We start from the raw sequence: 16,671 nt of genomic DNA, 5'->3' as shown, positions 1-16,671 counted from the left end.
TCTGACTCCTATTTAAGCACCCCCCAGTCCTATGACCACTCTCCATTTTATTTATTTTTCTATTTACCTCCAAACATAAATGCTTGAAACATGTTTATAGCCAGTAAATGACAATTAATGGACATGTTTCACATACTAGCAATAAATATTATAATCTAATAATAGAATAGCAAATCTACTTTAAAGAGACTGTCATCAAGACAATTCAGTCTCCCAGCAACATGTGTGTAATATCCTTAATAAGGAATTAAATGTATTTTTAAACCTTAAATGTCACCCTCAGGTTCTAATGGATTTTTCACAAATAGCTCTCGGTCATTTTTCCAATTTCCCTGGCCTCAAAGCTTACAGTTGGCAGCTGACCACATTGACATTTGCACTACTCAGGGTCTCCCAATGTACCTACAATGAACACTTAGCCATATCCCTGGAATTGGGGAATTGATTTCCTTCAGGTCCGTATATAACTTTACATATATTTGAATTTATCTTCATGACATTATCTTTCACATTTTAAAATTAAGAAGTCTGAAATATAGAGCATGTGTCTATGTACGTGCATTGTTGCTAGTTTTGAATACCCAGTATCTTTTTTTTTATATCCTGTGCTTTAGTCCTCTGAAATCAACCATCTTATTTTTATTGCTCTATCCTCTCGTATTGTACATGATTGAGTCCAACTCCTCTGCTGCTTTCTGGGAGGTCAGGTGACCTAAAGGATTTTTACTTTATATTTCAATTCGGATACTGGAAGGTATCATGCCAGTCTTTGTTAACATCTCCCACTATAGCTACTCTGTTTGCCTAATCTGCAAGTAATCATTTTTCTTGGCATTAAAGAGGAATTGGCATACAGGTAATAGTCAGTAAATACATTAGGGAATTGGAACCTATAAATATGGATTTTTGTTTAATCCATTTGGACTCCTGGTGTGAGAGAAAAATGAAAAGCATCTTACCCTGATGCATATGACTGATCTTCAAAAGTTCATTTTTTTTAAAAGTAATGGAAAGTTTCCATAAGCTTTCTGATAGCTTCTCATATAAATTAATAATAGTATTTATACTTTGGGTAACTTAATATGTGTTTTTTTTTGAAAAATCTAAAGCCTGCTGTTTCACTGATGCTAGTTTCCTTCAAGTCGCTCATAGACAATAATTCTGAGTCATCGAGAGCAAGTAGTCCAATGAAAATTTGAACATAATTCTATATAAGTTTAAATCCATGTTTCATAGCCAAGAGTAGCAGAGAGAAGTTTGTGTTTTAGTGACTATGCAAATGCATTCCACTGGGTGAATTATGACAAGTTATGGATACCACTGAGAAGAATGGGAATTCCAGAACACATCAAAGGGTAGTCCTGAAAACAGAACAAGGGAACAGCCAGTGGTCAATCTGGAAAGATGTGCCTCTAGGTTGCATCATTCCCCCATATTTATCTCCTCTGCAGGCAGAGAAAACAATACAAGAAGTTGGACTGTATGAAGAAGGCGGCATCAGGATTGCAAGCAGACTTATTAACAACTTGTGAGATACAGATGTCAAAACTGTGCTTGCTGGAAACTAGGAGTACTTAAAGCACTTACTGGTGGAATATTAAGGACTATAGCCTTCAGTATTGATGACAGATCAATGTAAAGAATTCCAAAATCCTAAAACCTGGACCAATGGACAATATCATAGTAAATGGAGGGAAGATCAAAGGCATCAAGGATTGTATTTGATTGTATTCACAATTAATGGAAGAAGCGGTCAAGACGTCACATGTTCTATTGCATTGAGCAAACCTACTACATGAGCTCTTTAAAGTTGGATCTCACTCTGAGGTTGACGGTGTACACAATCCAAGACAGGGTTTTTAAGTGCCCTCACAGGTATGTACACATTGCAAAGAAGACCCCAGAAGAATTGATGCATTTGAGTTATGGTGTTAATGATGAATTGTGAAAGCAATATAGTCTGTCAGAAAAATAAACAAACCTTGGAAAAACTAGCATCAAATACTCCGTAGAAGCAAGGATGGCTAGATATCCTTTCACTTATTTTAGATATTTTCTTAGGAGAAAACAATCCCTGGATAAAGAAATCATGCATGGGAAACTGAATACTCACCTCACTGAATACAGTTGATTCCACCCCATAGTGACCTCTAGGACAGTCTGGAACTTCTCCTCTGGGTTCCTTGGACTGCTATACTTTACAAGAGGAGAAACCTTTATCTTGCTCCACGAAGTGGCTAGTGGTTTTGAACTGCTGACCTTTGGACAGCAGCCCAATGTGTAATCTACAGCAACTTCAGTGTTTCTTGGTAAAGTGTAAAGTCAGCAAAAAGAAAGGAAGATGCTGAACAAGATGGATTGATACAGTGGCTGCAACAAAGGGTTAAAGAAAACAATAATCATGAGGATGGAATAAGGAGAATGTTTTTTTGTTGTTTTGTCTTTAATATTTTTAATTGTTTTATTAGGGGTTCATACAATTCTTATCACAATCCATACATCCATCAATTGTGTAAAGCACATTTGTACATTCATTGCCTTCATCATTCTCAAAACATTTGCTCTCCACTTAAGCCCTTGGCATCAGCTCCTCAGTTTTTTTTAATCATTTTATTAGGGCTTTATACAATGCCTATCACAACCCATGCATACATCAATTGTGTAAAGCACTTTTGCACATTCGTTACCCTCATCATTCTCAAGATATTTTCTCTCCACCAAACCCCTGGCATCAGGTCCTCATTTTTCCCCTCTCTCCCCACTGCCCCCTCCCTCATGAACCCTTGATAATTTATAAATTATTATTTTGTCATATCTGACTCTGTCCCACGTCTCTCTTCCCCTACTTTTCTGTTGTCCATTCCCCAGGGAAGAGGTCACATGTAGATCCTTGAAATTGGTTACCCCTTTCCAAACCACCCTTCCTATGCTCCCCCATCATCCCCCAGTATCGCCACTCACACCACTGGTCCTGAGAGGATCATCTGCCCTGGATTCCCTGTGTTTCTGGTTCATATCTGTACCAGTGTACATCCTCTGGTCTAGTCAGACTTTCAGGGTAGAATTCAGTTCATGACAGTGGGAGGTGGGGGAGGAAGAGGAAGCATTTAGGAACTAGAGAAATGTTGTATTTTTCATCATTGCTACATCACACTCTGTCTAGCTTGTCTCCTCCCAGAGACCCCTCTGGAAGGGGATCTCCAGTGGCCTAAAAATGGACTTCGGTTCTCCACTCCGCACTTCCCCCTCATTCACTATGGCAAGAATTTTTGTTCTGATGATGCCTGATACCCCTTGATACCTCGTGATCACACAGGCTGATGTGCTTCTTCCATGTGGGCTTTGTTGCTTCTGGGCTAGATGACCGCTTGTTTACCTTCAAGCCTTTAAGGACCCAGACATTATATCCTTTGATAGCTGGGCACCATCAGCTTTCTTTGCCACATTTGCTTATGCACCCATTTGTCTTCAGCGATCGTATCTTGGAGGTGAGCACACAATGATATGATTTTTATGTTCTTTGATGCCTGATAACTGATCCCTTCAGCACCTCGTGGCCAAACAGGCTGGTGTGCTTTTTCCATGTGGGCTTTATTGCTTCTGAGCCAACTGGTTGCTTGTTTGCCTTCAAAACTTTAAGACACCAGATGCTATATCTTTTAATAGACGGGCACCATCAACTTTCTTCATCACATTTAGTTGTTCACCCACTTTGTCTTCAGCAGTTGTATCGGGAAGGTGAGCATCATAGAATGCCAATTTAATAGAAGAAAGTATTCTTGTATTGAGAGAGTACTTGAATGGAGGTCCAATGTCCCTCTGCTACCTTAATATTAACCCTATAAATATAGACACATAGATCTATTTTCCCATCCCCATGTATAAATATATTTACATATATACATGACTTTATCTAGACCTCTATAAATGTCTTTTGCCTCCCAGCTCTTTCCTCTATTTCCCTTGACTTTCCTCCTGTCTCACTATCATGCTCAGTCCCCACCAGGGTTTCAGCAATTTATCTTGGTTACATTACCCTTGAGCATACCCTACCAGGCCTCCCACACCCTCATCACCACCAATTTGGAACACTTGTTGATCCCTTGTCCCTGGGTTTGCTAACACCACTTCCTTTCCCCCAATGTCCCCCTTCTCCCATGTCCCCCCAAAACTGTCGGTACCATTGTTCTCTCCTCCAGATTGTTCATCCAGGCTATCTTATTTAGACAGACCTGCAGAGATAATAACATGCACAAAAATAAGACAGAGCAAAACCAAGCAACAATATACAACAAAACAATAACAGCAACAAACCAATGACCAAAAAAAAAAAAAAAACCCAAAACACAGCAAGAAAGAAAAGTTTGTAGTTAGTTCAAGGATCATTTGATGGCCTTTAGGTGTGTTTTCCAGTCCAGTCTGTTGGGGCACCATGCCCTGGCCCCAAAGTACACCTTCAGCATTCTCTGGGACCTCGCTGTTCCATTCCCTCGCTGCACTGTTGCACCCCTTAGTGTTTTGCCTTGGTGTGGCAGGATGAGATTGGGTGCAATTCCCACACTGTGTCTCAGGTGTTGTCCCCGGTAGAGTTGTGGGTCAGTGAGGGGCATCATGATTCATAATGGGGCTGGCCATGTGGTCCTCTCTGTGAACTGGCTGCTCTAATTGGGATCATCATCCTCACCCCCACCCCCTTCATCAACACCCATGTGCTCAGATCAGATATATCCCTCTCCCGGAGCTTCAGATTCAATGCCATCTTTTGAAATACATTCTTCTGGGGGGAGGGGCAGGTGTGCACTTAGTATTTGGGATTGGGGCCCGCGCCCAAGTCATCTCAACTGGTTCCCTACTCCACACTGGCATGTTGCATTCACATCTTGGAGCACTGGGTTGAAGCCTGCTCTCTCTTTCCATGTGGACATATAAACAATACCGTCCCCTTGGGTGGGTTAGTGCTCTGTGGCCCAGCTACCCATTTTTTTATTTGTTTTTCCTTTGCCCCACCTCCTTTTTAGTTGACTACCATGTGTACCCCTGTATTTGATCTGGTCACTGCCATATTACCTGGTCCTCACCCCAGGTTTGTATATAGTAGCTTTTTCCCTATGCCCCTTTTGTATTTTTTTTAAAGCTTGCCTCAACAGACTCATGTTGTACTTGTTGTTTTGTGCTTGACGTACTTCACTTAGCATGATTTCCTCCAGTTCTTTCAATGCAGTGATGTGCTTCATACGTTCATTATTGCATTTTAACAATGCATAGTACTCCATTGTATGTATATACCACAGTTTTTTAATCCAATTGTCAGTTGATGGAAATTTGGGTTGCTTCCAACTCCTTGCAATGTGAACTATGCCGAAATGAATATTGGAGCACAGATGTCTGGTCTTGGTTTGTTGCTTGTGTCTTCTGGGTATATGCCCAGTAGGGGGATTGCTGGGTCCTATGGTAACTCGATTTCCATCTGTTTTGGATATCGCCAGATCAATTTTCCATAGTGATCTTACATACTTACAAGTCCATGAGGAGTGGATGAGAGTTCCTGTCTCCCCACAGCCCCTCCAACACTTGTTGCTTTCTGACTTTTTGAATTGGGCTACCTTTGAGGGTGTCAGGTGGTACCTCATTGTTGTTTTAATTTGCATTTCTCTTATGGCTAAAGATCGGGAACATATTCTCCTATGTTTGTTGGCCATTCGGATTTCTGCCCCTATGAAACTTCTGTTCAGATCCTTTGCCCACCTCTCAAGTGGGAAATTATTTTTTATCTTTTTGGAAGCTAACAGAGTATTGCAGATTTTAGTAATAAGACCTTTGTCTGATGTGTCATTGCTAAAGATGTTTTCCCAGTGTGTGGACTCTCTTATGACTTTCTTGGTGAATTCTTTTGATGTACGAAGGTGTTTTATCTTCAGTATATCCCATTTGTCAATTTGTGCTTCCTCTACTACCCATTCTGTATTACCTTTGCCCTCAAAAACACCTCACCAATTGCTAAGTATGTGTATTCCAATAATGCATTCTGGGACTGGGGAAATAATCACAGGATGGGTCCAGGGGCCCACTAGACCCACAGTGAGGTATACCTGAGCTAAAATTCCATTGATAACTTGACCTCCAGAAGCCCCCACTCTGACTGGTGGGCCTTCGAAACACTTTGGGTCACCTGGAGTTAGTGTCAGCACCGAGCCAGTGTGCAGTAATCCCTGAAAAGCTTGTTTATTTCCTTTTCCCCAATAAACAGTCACTCTTGTGAAAGGCCACAGGTCCCTTTGGGGAAGGCTAGAAGAAAGACTAACAGTATAGACCTTCGGTGATATAGCAGGGTCCTCCTTTAAAGGGACCCAGCCTCCTCCTCATTCAATGGGCTGTGTGTCTGTAAACTGGCTCAGGTCTGGGAATTGATTGAGTGATAGTGATCATGACTGTCTATTCTGCTGTTCACCTGATCTACCATTCTTGTGCCTATATAGATCAGGTAAATATTTAGTAGGTTTCCCATCTTTTTCATTCCTAGGGACACCATGGCTAAGTAACCAATGTCATAATTCCACATGAGACAGGTTGCTTTGATTACTACTGAAACCATGTTGTCTATTATAACCATGCCCACCCTATCTCTGTTGATTCAGTGCTGACATCTGCCCTCTACCATCATGGGGACCAATCAGCCCCATTGTGGGCAAATTTCGGAGTTCACTTAGGGCAGTGCCCACTGTTATAGAAATTGCAGGAGTCTTAAGAGATGCTGGGGCCCACTTCACAAACTTGTTCCTTATGGTTGTGGTAAAGGGTATGTCCTCAGGACACCCCCTTTTTGGGTCTATGGGAATATCCTGATAGATCCATTCTAACACACCAATTTCTCTAAGCTTTTGGATGCCTTCCTCTACAGTGTACCAAGGTAGGTCAGGTACTTCAAGTTGGTCTAATCTAGGCCATTTGGCAGTCCATGCTTCTTTTAACCAACCAAATAAAGAATGATATCCTCTTTTAGCCTCACTTGCAGAGACATTGAAAGAAGAGTCTGTGCTTAGGGGTCCCATATCCAGAACCTCAGACCAGTCGAATATTACATTTCGTGCACCAGTATCCAACACCCTTAGTATCCATTTCCAGGGATATTCCCCAGGCTTCTGCTTGTACATATTTGAAAACCGGGGCAGATCTTTATGAGTATAGCGTGCTTCTTCTTGGGTAATCATCTCACCTCACCTTTAGGAGGTTTCTGAGACTTAATTTTTTTGACAGGTCTTGCAGAAATAATGGGTGGTGAGGGTGTTTCCTGGGTGCTCTCAGCATCTCTTTCAGGCAATACTACTGATGCAGCCCCACCTGGCATATCAAATTGAATAGTTTGGCTAATCTGCTCAGGTGTTTCTAAGGGCTCAATATCCTCTTCTTCTGTAGCATCAGTCCATATGTTCCCATCCAATGTTACAGGGTCCCAACTTTTCCCAATCAATGCCCTTACTTTGGTTTAAAACACTGCTCTAGATCTGCAATTCAGCTGCTGTTGTAATTCAGCCACTTGTACAATGATACTCTGGACCTGGTTCTCAGCAATGTCAGCTATTTTACTAGAGAAGAGAAGGCTCTTCTTTGTGGTAGAGATGGAAGTTTTCAAATCTGCTAGTCTGCACCTGAGGCACGCTTTGAGGCTCTGAACCCATCCCTCTCTTTAATCACACTTTTCATTATAAGAAGCCAACTAGCTTCCCTATACTTTTTATCCTTACAAAACTACTGAAAATATCAAATATCTCCTTTAACCAGAACCTCATCTATCGGTGGTGCTACTTTAGGTATTATCTTTGCTATTTCACACCATGGATTAGGAAGAGTAGCAGACTTATGCATGCTTTGGGGTGTTGAAGTAGCATCATGAGTGTTAAGACCCATGAAGCTGGAGAGCCAATTGAAGAAGCCCATATTTATGATATTATTTCTCTAGAAGCACTCATGGTATCAAAATGTGTTAGACAGGGTTCTCTAGAGAGACAAAATCATACATATATATATATAATCACGAGAAATGAACTGTTAAGTTATATACAGAGAGATAGATATATAATACAAGAAATGAACAGTTACATTATAAAGCAGTACAAATGGCGCAGTGCAACTCACTCCCGTGGACGAGTTGTGAGACACTGTAAATCCTTTAAGTCTTGAGGGCCACCAGTTAGTCCTCTGTAGAGAGAGCTAGACTATATAAGCACAGGTAGCAAACCGCAAGGCAGGTCACCAGCCGTCAGCCATGTCACCTACCATCAGTCCCCAGCTCCAGAGATGTACATTCCAATTGTGTGGTCCTAAAGGGACCTCAACTTATAGCGATATAGTCCACCGGCTAGGTGTCCCACAGGTAGTGTACCCTGTAAATTGAGGCACAGAACAAGCAAGGCAGCCCCACACTGGTCCGATGTTCAAAGAGCAAGAGACAAGAAAGGCGAGCCTCACCAAGTCATTTATCTCTCTGCCCTTCAATTAATCCCACTTGGGTTTATCGGCCAGGCTGGCACAATAAACTATCTCAATCCACCACTTGCCAACCTGGCACCTGTATACAATTCTTTGGCCATATATACTTATATGATTTCGAGACATTGATAAAATCACACTTATATTTATCATCAATCATCTATCATACATATAAATGAAAACACACTGAGTCCAATTGTACCTGATATATCATAGCCGAATAAAGGAAAGATATGCAATAAGCACATACAAAATACATTGTCACTTGGTGTCATCTTCTTGGGATTCAATCTAGTTGGTGTTCTTTAAGCCTTCTGAATGGTTGCCTGGTTTTCATTTATTAAGCTGGGGAAGTTTTCCTCCAAGACTTCTCTCACTATTGATGCAGATGACTTCTTTGTTGTGTCTTCCTCCCGTAAGCCAATAATTCTAATGTTGCTCTGCTTCATTTCATAGCATCAGAAATAACTCTTAGGTTATCTTCAGCTTCTCTGATTAACTTATTAGATTTTTGTTCATGTTTGTTACAGTTTGCTTGTCTGTCCTCCAGTTCACTGATGTGGTTCTCTGCTTCCTCCACTCGACACTCAGAGTCTGTGTTTCTGCTACAGGTTTTTGTTATCTCCTCCCTAAGCTCCCGCATTTCCCTTTGGTGCACGGCCTTTATCTCCTCTATCATTTCATCCTTTTTCTGTATTGTTTTTTTTATCATATCCTGTATAACTTCAAGCAGCTTTCTGAAAAATATTTTCTGTGGCAGCTCAATGTCAGTTTCTTCTATGCATGTTGTTACGTTCAGGACATCTACCATTGTCTTTTGTTTCTTCTATGTTGTTGTTGTTATTACGGTATTGGGGCTGATGCCTGTTTGTATTGCGTTATTTTAGTGGAGCAGATGCTATTTTCCAGGGAGTTGAAGAGCACTGGCTCTCTCTGGGAGACTTGTCTTAATACTTCTTCGAACTACCTACAGCTAATTTAACTGGGGAATTACCCTACTACTGAAACAAAAGCAACAATGTAGCTGAACCCCATCCCTGCCCATGGTGCTGAAAGATGCAGACCCTGCCCTGATGCAGGTGAGTGCAAACTTCAGCTGTGTTAAAACCAAGCCCTCCTACCGGGCTCCAAATGGTCCAGGGTCCAGCAGAGACAGTGGCGGGGCCAAGGCCAAGCCTCAGCCAGCTTCCACTGAGGTAAGTCAAAAGCCCTCAGTCCTTCAAAACCCTGTTTGTCTGTGCCTACTTTATGATGTTCCTCTTCCATTCCAGTCTCATTGAATTTCCCTCTAAGCAACTCTCCTGGGCTGGATTCTCAAGAATATGTTTCTGTTGTGGACAGGGTTGTTATGAGTCAGAAATTACTTGAGGGTTTCTAACAACAACCATAGATAATATTTATTTGCCTTATCTCCAACTAGAATGTACACTTTTAATAAGAATCAAAAATTAATTTCCCTTACATGAAAGTATACCATCAATAGAGTTTTCTTATAATAATCATAATGGTATTTATGGCAGCATAAATTGACAAGTAGCTAAATTGTTGTTGGTTCACACCTGCTCAAAGGGTCTTCTTAAGACACTTTTGACGGTCTGCTTCTGAAATATCTCAGCTTTGAAAATATTCTGTTGTATACTTCTAGACCACCATTCTCCAGTCAGCCTGTCACCCTGTGGTGACCTGTGTTGCTGTGATGCTGGAAGCTGTGTCGCTAACATTTCAAATGCCTGCAGAGTCAGTCAAGGTGCATAGGTTTCAGTGGCGCGTCCACGCTAAGAATAGATTATCAAAAATGAATCAAATGTCTAATTCAGAGGAAGTAGCCCTTGAAAATCCTTATGCATAGATTTGAAATATTGTCAGATATAGAAGGCCTAATGAATGGAAGTGGGACATTGTCAGATATAGAGCCAGAAGATGGGCTACCCAGGCACTCAGAATTAACTGAGGATAACCTGCCTTCTCAAAGTAAAGTCAGCCATGGTGACATGAATGAGAGGAAATCTTTCTGGATTTTCATTAGCTGATGGAGCACAACTCAAAGAGAGAAGAAGTAGTTTAAAAATGAACTAATAATCAGAACTTGGAATGTACAAAGTATGAATCTAGGAAATTTGAAAGCTGTCAAAAATGAAATGGAATGCATAAAGACCAGGATCTGGCGTAGTGAACAGGAGCTGATGGCTAATAGTCATTTTGAATTAGAGAATCATATGTTTTACAATGTGGATATACATATCCAAGATCTGTCCTGAATGAAAATTCTGTCTGTGAAGGGATAATTTATATCAACCATAAAGGAAACTAAGTCAATAAAACAATTATTCAAATTTATGAAACAACTACAATTAGTAGTGTTGAACAAATTGAACAGTTCTACCAACATCTTCTGTCAGAAATTAATAGAATTGGATTTGAATTCCAAAGCTGGAAACACATAGAAAGGAACACTAATTGAAAAATGGAATAAGAATGGTGAGGGGATATAACTCTGAAGCACAGTTTTACTAATAAGTATACCAAATTGAGGTGATTATAAATATTTTAACAGATTTCTAAGAGATGATCAATCATGAACTTGCTTGGGGACACATTTACAATCCTTGATTGGGGAATGACTTACAGGACTTCTTCCTTTCAAATATTGTCTGAGTTGTTCTGGTGATGGCTTTCTGGCAGCGTTTGTTTCTTTGTTCGTTTGTTTTTTGTTTTCTTGACCGATATTCATTCATTCTGGGGTTTCCTATAGGAAATGACTGTCTTTTCTGCCTATTGTTGGCAGGTCAGGTCTTCTTATAACTTATACTCCTTCGTAGTGATGAGATACTTTCCTGGGAGGAAAAGGTTTAAAAGAACACGGATTATAAGGAAGTAAAGTTTAGATTACATATGGGCAATATATGATAAATAGATAGATGACAGATAGCTAGCTAGCTAGCTAGCTAGCTATTTAGCTAGCTAGCTAGATAAAGATAGATGATAGATAGATTTCACCATCCTGTGGCAACATCTTTAATAAAAAAGATAGCTTCATTGGATAAGCTATGGAATTTAATTGTTACACAGGGCCAAACAGGGTGGGGGTGTTCTTACAAATATCCCTACGCTTCTCAAAACCTAACTCTTCCCTATTTGTGTTGTATACTTCCTTTTTCACCTTGAGAATTTTATGATGAGAGTTGGTCCTATTCAAATACTGTTTTATAGTATTCTCAACAGTATAAAATCATGTTTAATACTAATCTTCTAAAATAAAGACCAACAAACTTTTCTAAGACCATAAATTGTCTACCAAATAAACCACATGTATTAATCCTCAAAATAACTTTTAAAGAGGTTTGTACACAGTCCGTATGCTCACCTTGTTTTTAACATTTTAGTCTACACTAACGAGACCTTTGTGACCTTCGTTTACTATACCTCCATTATGGAATTATCAAAGACCCAAATGATTATCATGTTCCCAACTGATGGCCTGCTTCATTATCTTCACAATGGGAGATCTCCTGGAAGACTTCATTAAAGTTGACCCCTCCTCATTATTCCCTCTCATTCCTTCTAAAAGCATTTTATACTCTTGGTTCTAAACTCCGCATTTTAGTCATTTAAATCCTGTCCTTCTACTTCTTCCCATTCTATTTAGATCAATAAAACCTCTTAGATATTTCCTTGATTGAGCCTTTGGTAGTGTGTGACAGGATTCTCGCATTCTCTGCAGGAGCCCAAGGTGACTTTTTTACAACCCCTTCTTCTTTTCTTTTTGTGTAGATCAACGCTCCTTTAGTTATACTACCTGTCTGGATCCTGTAGTGAATCAAGTTTGGTTAATAACTGCATGCCTTTTTCCAAATATATATATACTTTAAAATCATCTAGTGAGTTTTCATTGAATTAAATTATAATCTAAACTCCTGATTGTTTTATACAAGGTCTTGCCTGATTTGAGCATCTGTTTCTGTCTCTACCTCACCTGGTACCACTCTTAAAGGTCTGTCAAATCAGTTTCTTTTACTGTTATTTTTCCTCAAATATACTGGACTTCTTTAATTTCAGGGACATAGGTTTCTTTTATTTATTCTTGGAAATCTTGTCCATGACTTTGGGGAAGACAGCCTTCCTACCATGACTCAAATCCCAACATAAATGTCTCCTCCTCAAAATCGACCTCAACAGCCACGTTATACATGAGTGAGTGCACCCTTGGCCCTTACATATCCAATTAATTCGCTCTCAGTCTGCTCATTGCCTTTATTGAAACTTCTTATTTGTCATTATCTTGTTTATTGGTTTACTCCTCCCATTAAAATATGAAGTTCATAAAAGCAGGAACCCTATTTGTTTTATCCAATGCTTCATCTAGAACACTTTGCTGAAAATAATAATGGGAGGGTATATTTTCAGCTTCAATGTACACCCATTCAGTCTTTTAGGTGGCTTCTCGTCTTACCTTGATCCCCATCTGCCTAGCTCTGGCTCTGTAAGCTTGATCCCAGTGTTGCTTTCATTAGATATTTTTGGTTTGTAGTGTCATCTTAAGAAAAACTAATAAATAGTATATGAAACAGACTGTGTAAAATTTAATTCTGTTTTAATGACAGAAAAGCTAGAGCAAGAAAACAGTGATCAATAAAGACCACAATGATAGAGACATTAGTCTAACAATCACAGAACTTTTTCTGACTTGCCATCATTTATTTAGTACTCATATTTTCATGTTCTCTTGACATTAGTCATTTAAAATTATTTTTATTGATAGGCCTGTTAAAAATAGCAAAGATCAAACGAGACCGATTCATCTTGAGAACCCCAAAGAAATCACGTTGCCTTCCAGCTTTTGTCACTTCATCCTTCATAACCCTAACCTAGCAATACCTCTGCAGAGTCAGAATCCTACAAGATCCACACCAGTCCCAAGTCACTCTTATTGAAGTGCTTGTAAGCCAATAGCTTACTTGAAAAGTTACTTGTTTTCTGAAAAGAGAGAAACCTTTCACATTGACCCACAATTTAGACTGAGCATTGCAAATCACAAGTACAAATGTGTCTGTCTACCTGCCAACAATTATAGTCTGTCTTTTCCTTTTACATTATCAAGTAAAACTTGATACATTGCAAACTAATATTGCCTGTCCATCTTGATAAATGGATGATTAATTACTTTTAGGGTATTTTAAAGTGTAATGGCACTTACTTGTCTTAAAGTACATTTGTTCTAGTTTTAATTAAGCCTGTGTAACTAGCCAGATACACTTACTGAGAAGCTGCTGCATAGGCTATCAGAAAGAGAAGCTGATTTGAGATGCAGGATTTTTATAGGAAAAGATTTACTCTAATAAGTCCCTGAGTAAAGAGCACAGTTTTAGATGTTGGGAAAATAAATAAAGGTTATTTTTATTTATTGTAAAAGATAGTTTCCATTGAATCTTATAATGAAAGGTATATTGAATGTTCTAATCTCCTTGCTCTGAGAAAAACTTTACAACTATCAATTATTTGCCATGGATTATATTTGTTATCAAAAAAGTTATAAGAATAGTCAAGTAGATAAAGATGATTGCAAGTCACAGTGCTAGTATGCTCTGTGTCTGAATCAAATTATCTTCAAATCTATACCTTCAAATTTATATTTAAAATTCTTCTCAGCTTTCCTATCACATAATTTTTGTAATAATGAGATAGTTTCCCATTTGTGAGAAAAAAACTTCTCTTTATTTATCAGCTTTTTCTCTGTATAATATATAGTAATTCTATTTGAAACAAATACGTTTTATCAGATCATGAAATGGCAAAAATTTAACATTTTAATAATTGATTACCCCGTGAAATAAATCCCATACTAAACCCACTGCTTTCCACTTGATTTAGACTCAGAGCCTCTCGATAGGGCAATTTAGAACCAGAGGGTTTCGAAAGTTGTAGATCATTATGACTATCCCAAATGTTCTCCCTCCAAGTCACATAAACTTTGAACCACTAGCCTTTCAGTGAGCTGCATAGCTGCATTGTGCGTTGACTGTTGTCATCCCAGTGTTGCTAGTCAAAGATTATGCATAGGCTCTCCCTTTTAAATGGCTGTCATTTTTTAATGGCTGTCATTTATGAATGTGAAAATTTTCTGAAGGATATTATCACTTCATTTATTTGTAGTTAAAATGACTATGGGTTTTTCAAACCTTGAAGATTTTAAATTTCTTTTTTATAAACATATTTGTCAAATAATATGTTTGAAAGAACGTGCAAAATCAAAAAGTTTGGAAATCATATTCCAGAAAACCTTGGGACCAGATTTCAATGACACCAGGAAGCCATGGTGCAAAGTTTAAGACATCCTCAGAAGGTGGGGAAACCTCACACAGTAATATAAATGGTGTATACACTTTTTTTACTTTACTTTGATGTCTTTCATTGAAAGCGTCTTCAAGTAGCTATACACTTCAAAGACATCTGATCAAATCCCTTCACATACATTACAAAGTGTTTCGAAATCAAGCTGAATAATTGTTTCTATTACCATACAATCCAATATTTCTTTTTAACACAAATGTAATGGCTCCAAATGTTAACAGATAAAAGTAGCTTTTAAAATAACCCTGATAGACTATTATGCAAACATTATTATAAAAATAGAAATAGTGGACCACATGGAAGGGTTTCTAAAACATAAATATGGCAAAATATGATTGTAAAAAACATTTATAATTAAAAATATTTATTCTGGCCCCAAACATCTTTTTCAAAACTTTGTCACTATTAATTTTGTTAAAAATATACCAGTACTTTCTAGGCTTATGCCTATACTACAAAGCATAACCTACTAGTCCACCAAGACTCACCAGCAGAGATTCCAGACTAAGAACAAATTATGAAGGAATAGGAATCCACTTTTCAGGAATTTCCTACTGAAAATCTTATGAAGAGCAGTGATACATTGTCAGATATAGTGCCAGAAATGATCACCTCAAGTTGGAAGACACTTAAAATATGACTGAGGAAGAGCTACATTCTCAAAGTAGTGTCAGACATAATGATGTGGATAAAGTAAAGCTTTGGGGACCTTCATTTGTTGATGGGTACTTCTCAAAATGGTGGTGGTTGGGGATATGTATAATAGCTGTAAATATCTATTAATAAATATAACTGGGAATATGAAAATATAAATCTAGATAAAATGAAAGTTGTGAAAATGAAATGGACCACATAAAGATCAATATTTCTAAGCATTAGTGAGTTGAAATAAACTATTTAATGGCTATTTCAAACTGACAGTCATATGCTTACTCTGACAGGATTGATTCATTGAAGAAGACGTTCCCATTCATAGACAAAAAGGATATTTCAAGATCTATCTTTAAATGCAGTGCTGTCTGTAAAAAGATAATATCTATCCATGTGTAAATCAATCTAGTCAATTCAACTATTATTAAAATTATGTTGCAACCATTAAAGTTAGTAATGAAAAAATTGAAGAATTCTACAAATGTCTTAACTTCAGAGTCATTCAAACATGTCATTATGATGCCCTTATAGTTAGAGGTGAAAGGTAGTAATAATAATTGGAAAATACGGCCTCAGTGATAGAAATAAAGTTAAAGATAGCATGGCAACGTTTTGTAGGTCCACAGACTTTTTCATTGTAAATACCATTTTTAGCAAGATAATTGGTGATTCATATATATTAGGTTGAATACATAAAAATCAAATTTATTGCATCTCTGGAAAGAGAAGCTCAATTTTATCAGCCAAAAGGAGGGCAAGTGTTGACCGTATAACAGCCCATCAATTGCTTATATGAAAGTTCAGATTGAAGTTGAAGACATTTTTACTACACTTGATCTTAGTCAAAAGACCAAGAAGCAATTGAAGACATTTTTAAAGAGCCATAATGCCTTGAATATATTTCACCTGAATTTTGAGAACACCTCAAGAATCAATGGACTCTGAGCACTAAGGACAGAAGACTTGACAAGCTGTGGATGGTATCAAGACCATAAAACATGGCAACAATCATTAAACAGAAAGAAAAGATCACAGTGGATGTCAGTAGAGACACTAAAACTTACTCTTTATCATAAAGTAGCTAAAGAAAATGTGAGAAATAATGAAGTAAATAATTTGAAAAGAAAATTTCTAAGGGCAGCTGAAGAAGACAAAATAAAATATTATGATGAAATGTGCAAAAAC

Source organism: Tenrec ecaudatus, chromosome 3, assembly GCF_050624435.1.
Source record: "Tenrec ecaudatus isolate mTenEca1 chromosome 3, mTenEca1.hap1, whole genome shotgun sequence".
Taxonomy (NCBI): domain Eukaryota; kingdom Metazoa; phylum Chordata; class Mammalia; order Afrosoricida; family Tenrecidae; genus Tenrec; species Tenrec ecaudatus.
This window is presented reverse-complemented; position numbering follows the sequence as displayed.